Here is a 5533-nt window from a genome sequence, read left to right as displayed (position 1 = left end):
CCTGTCCTGGCCAGATCTCATTGCAGTTGATTCTTACTGTAATAAAACATGTAACTGTTTTTCTTTAGTCATTAAACAAGTGCTTGTTGATTGTGAATAGGCTCTCTCAGAGAGAATTAGTGCATATCAGGAGCTAATCCAGACCATAAAATAGCCCATAAAATTGAGCCCAGTCCATAAAACTGGAAAGAACTGCTGAATTCACAAGGCATCAGAAGAGAAGAGGACTCAATCGTGCTTGAAGTGCAAAGTTGACATCTTAGCATGATAAAGGGATAAATAGGATAGATACTCATCAGAAACGTTTGAATATTATTTCATTTAATTATTCTGGTTTAGGGCATTTGGAGGATTCATTCTCTGAGTTAAAACCCACCATAGACTACGGGTAGTGGTGGGGGCAATAGTGTCATATGAAGTGAATTGTGCATAGTTCTCCATAAATCAGTGGTCTCAGTTTCACAGGTGCCTGATGAGAGTGGCTGTATAGGGTTCTACCTCAGAGGTCCCAAGTAAGGAAAGGAAAGTCAGTCACTCGCAAAATAAAATATTGAAGCAGTTGGCAGTTTTTTCCTGCTAGACTGTGCTATTCTCTTTCACAAATGTCACTTTTGAACTGACCAGTGTGCCAAGTGGGCTCAGTGCTGCCCACCACGTGTGGGTTTGTGTCATTTCAAGGGATGCTGGGCAAGTTTTTGGAAGAGAAGCCCTCTGAGAGCTCTCAAATAATTACAAGTTGCCCAAGAAACTACAGGTGGGCTGGAGGCCACCAAGTCCCTGGTAGGACTACATGTGTTTACTCTGATTTTATGACCTGAAGACATCATGCATCTGTGGCACAGTCCAGAGGCTGGATGCTGGGCGAGAAAGACTTTGAGGCTGACTTTGTCCACTCCTTTTGTCCTTATGTTAAGCTCCTGCCCAGGCCTCCAACCACAGCAAAGGGCAGCAGATGGGATTTTACCCTCTAAATATCACTTTGGGAAACATAAAAAAGATCATAAATAAGGATGCTTACATGTGCCACAGGTTTCAATAGGAGGGTGACATGGGAGGGCACTGGGGTTACACCAGGGGCCGTATGCAGGATGGGGATTTTGAGAGGGACCTGTTCATGAGGGAGAACCTGCCTCTGCTTGCAAAAGGTAGCTGATATCCAACCAGAGCAGGGTTGGACTTCATTGCAATAAGTTTATATTTCAGATACTGCAAATGGAAATCAGTAAGAACTGAACTTGAGAATTAAAGCTGTAGGTAAGGCAGTTCTGAACAGACCTCAGCCTGCTTCATTTTAGCATCAGGAAGGACACAAGGTGAGCAGGCTCTGGCTGGATGAAGGACTGCCCAGAGCTGATGGCCAAAGCCCGAATCACCTACGGTAGGTCCCCGGAAGGGCTCTTGGTGCCCCTCCAACCCATGTGAAAGATCAATGGAGGCTTTCATCAGAGCACAGAATGAAGATACCATTGAAGGGCAGAAGGACAGTCCAAAAACCTGTTGGCTGAAAGGGTTTCAACAGAGAAAGGTCCCCAGAAAGGTAGAGGATCTTCTCCTGTGGGTTTCAGGAGCTGGCTGGACAAAGCCATGACCATCTCGACCCAGTGCTGGTGGCAGGTCCCTCATGAGGTGCCTCCCACCAGTGCTGCCATGGGGTGCCGTAAGCAGGGATGGCTCTGCAGTCCCCAAGTCTCTTCCAGCCTCTGTAAGTGGTAGATCTGGGAGCCACAGGGAGAAGAAAATATGCCTTTCAGATCTGGATTTAGGATTCTTGTAGTGTCTTACAGCTAAACAATTGTAAATGTTTAATAAGCTCCAACAATGTGTACCAATTTTGTATGCAATTTCTTTAATTCTTCAGAGAATTGTCAGTCAAATAATTTTGCCTCCCTTTAAAATCAGTAGGAAAGAATGAATTATTAATTTTAAACCAGGTACAATCAGTCTCAGAGATCCCTATCTGGAGAAGCTCAAAGCAATCACAGTATTGAGTCAGGAAAGAGAGAGCTTTGGAAGAACAACACTGGGAATCAAATCCCTGAAGATGCTCTTAATGTCCTTTCCTAATAACTCACCCAGCCGGCCCATCTGCCCTGCTCTTGTCAGCAAAATTGCTCTGATAGCAGCAGTGGCATCCACAGGATACAGGCAGCAGCAGAGGATGCTGCTCCAGCATCCCACTGTGCCATGGGACAGGCTTGATCAGTGCAGCAATGCTCAACTTGCAAAATGATCCAGAAAGTTTCTTGCCAAGTTTTTCCCAATTTGCTCATGTTTTCATGCAGGATCGTGCATGGTAAAACACATTGCAGCCCCTTAAAACAAGGTCAGATCATCTTTATGAAACGTGGGAGCTGCTTTCTGGTCTGAAAATGGTGCTGCCTAATGAATCCCAGTATAACAGTCACTCTCTCTCTAGTTGCTGTTTTTCTTACACTGTGTAAACTAGAATAAATTGCACGGGAGTGCTCCTCTTTTCTAAAAGAAATACATTGGGAAAAAGGAAATAGTGGTTCATTCTTTCTCAGGCAACACAGAGATGTTTTATTTGATTGTTTCAGGTAATTTTGTTTGTATTATTGCATTAGACTAACTGTGGATTTTTTTTTAAGTAATGCTGGTACTGAACATATTTATGCAAGCAAAATTGAATTGCACAGTTAAAATGCTCATGGGTAAGATTTACCTGCTAAAACATGAGCATCTGACCCCAAAAGAGTGTTTTTAGGAAGCTGGTGTTTCTCATGGGAGAAGAGGTGTTGAGAGCCAGAATTAAGGTATCTGGAGAGTCCCACCGGTGCCCCAGAACAGGTCCCCTTGTGAAACACCTCGTAGCAGGCTTATCTATTTATTCGTCACCGGTAGGCACAGTCTTTTTGAAGTTTTTGTGGAGTTTTTTTTGGAACTTTTCGTAGTTTTTTGTGTCTAGAAAATTCAGCAGCTCTGAGCACCACAGTGTGAGAAAGGCTGTTGAGAGAAGCCCTTTGTTTTATTTGCTCTTTAATAGCATTATGGCTGTCATCTACTGTTGGCGTACAGTGACAAACAGCCCTTCCCTCCTACCTGCACGCCGTTTCGGAGTGCTGTGGTTGAATCCAGCAGCCGCTAGGTGCCAGTGCCGTTTTACATGAGAACAAGCTTGCTGCTGAACAGAGCCAAAGCCTAGAAAAATTTTTCAGGAATTTGGGCAACTTGCCAGTTGTTAAATTTAGCATTATTCATCACAGTTGCTCTTCCCTCTCTCGGGCTGCTCTCCTTCAATGTATAGCCATTTGTGCCTTGCATACGTGCTTGAGAGGCAAGCAAAACTCCACCTTCTTTTTTTTTATCATGGGACGTAAACTAGTATGAACTTGAGAAACTTGTTTGTGTCCACAGGCTGAGCCATCTCGCAGAGCTCCTTTGCAAAACTTGACCATGCCACAACTTTCCTCCTGTGCAATATCTTATCTCTCCCGAATTTACCAACAGTATTTAGAGCTGCAGAAGAGATGCTAAATTAGGATCTGGCCTGAGGCACCGGGGGGAAAGGGGACAATCCCTCTGCTGTCTCTGGGCTTTGATGCAGGCTTTAAGGATCTGTCTGATCCTGTGGTTGTCTGGTGGTGTTTGCATGCATCCCACAGAGGATATTTGTGTGCAACCTACCTACAGGTCCACCAGTGGCTATCTGCTTTTTAACATCTTCACAACTGGGGCTGCATATGCACGAGGTGGGTCTGGAGACCAAGGAACATCACTCTTCCAGTGTTTCCCTTGACCAGTCCCAAATCTGGATGTGCACAGTCCCCACCTCCCGCAGGTAGCTGGAGCCAGGCCAGGACAAGTTGCTGGGCATGGAGAGGAGTTCAATGTGGCAGGGAATCTCCAGGGAGAGAGCAGCCCACCCCAAGCACCCCCCAAAGGAGAGGGGTTGGTAGGTAGGGGCTGTCTAAGCCCCTTAACAAAGGGCAGCTGAGAATTGCAATTTTAGCCGAGACCAAGGTTTTGGGGTGACACAATAATTTCCAGTCCTTGAAAGAAAGGAGCATCCCATGAGAGTACCATGAGAAGCACTGGGGCCAGGCTGACCCTCAGGCAGCTAGTGAACAGCAGTGATTTGTGGTTCCTGACTGGAATGTCACCCTTCAAAGGGCTTATTTTTTTCCCAAAAAAGGGAAAGCCAGGTATGTATGTGATCGGGAGATGAGATGGTCTATGGGAGATTTAGCTGGGCTAGTGGGAAAAGGGAGCCATACAAGCTCAAAGATAAAGCAACTTCCCTTGAAAGTCACTGAAGACCTTGTCCCATGGACTTCTAGAGGGGGTTTCAGAGGGATGTGGGAGATAGATAGTTTCCAGGTGGGATGTTTTAGGGTCTATCCAGCTCCAAAGGTGGAGTTGTTGTGTAATCCTCAGACATATTTTATTCTCATTTTTGCACCTCTGATGTGAGGCCCTGTGCTGTAGAGACCTCCAGGAAAGGTCTGGCTGGAAGAAGGGAGAAGGAAAATGCAGTTTTTATACCTCCTGCCCTGCAAGAAGCCAAATATGTGGCCATCTGCTGATTTTTCTGGGCCATTGATATTTTCATCACTTACAGCTCAAACATGTCTTGGACTTGTTCGTGGAGGATGGATATGGTTTTTGGCTTTGTCTTGCTATCCACTGGGAACTCACATCTTTACAAATGGGAAATAATGTTTTTTAAGTTGGGTTGTGGGTTTGAGATTTCTTGAAAAATCATTCTTGCTCTCCAAAAGTGATCAGCCAGCTGCTGCTGAGCAAAGAGGGAATCTCAGTTCTCTGAGAGGTAAAACATTAAAGCACAAAAGCAAATTCTGCCATTCCCCTGATTTCAAAGAAAACGAAAGCAGGACATTAGGAAAAGCTAATGAGGTAAAATAATAGAGCTGGCAGAACTTCTGTTCTTGCTAAAGCCCAGAATACAGCTGACCTCTTTGTAAGTCTGTAAGAACAATGTCACGCTATTTTGGCAAAATCTCTTTTAGCTTGGTAGAGAGACCTTTGGTTGAGTGCTGTGTGCTATCAGTAGCAAGGTACCAGATCTTCCCCCCATTTCTTGGGCTCAGGATCTCTCTGGAAAGGTGCAAAACCAGAACCCCTTGTACTGGGCATGGAAGCAGGAATTGCTATTGCTCAGTCATTTCACTATGATGGTGTTCCAAGTAGGAGGTCCTCATCTTAAAACGACCAGGGCTGTAGCTGATTTACCTATCGGCCACCTAGCAACAGGCTCTTCCCAAGGTGGGACCAATCCCTCACAGCCCTAAATCATGTATCGCCCCACCTACCCCCTTATTTTTTACTTTTTGCTGTTTTGCTATTGATATCGCCTCTGAGACATCTCCATTGGGATCAGGCAAGGAACAAAGGTATTACCACTGTAATAAATCTCTAGCAAAAGTGATTCCTGCAGCGTTGACAGATAAATAAATATTGGCCAAAGAGGTGGTGGGAAAAAACCCTAACCCTTTGATTTTTTACTTAAAAGTACAAAAGTATAACACTGCTGATTTTCTGCTGCATGTGCATG

Source organism: Mycteria americana, chromosome 6 (genome assembly GCF_035582795.1).
Source record: "Mycteria americana isolate JAX WOST 10 ecotype Jacksonville Zoo and Gardens chromosome 6, USCA_MyAme_1.0, whole genome shotgun sequence".
Classification (NCBI taxonomy): domain Eukaryota; kingdom Metazoa; phylum Chordata; class Aves; order Ciconiiformes; family Ciconiidae; genus Mycteria; species Mycteria americana.
This window is presented reverse-complemented; position numbering follows the sequence as displayed.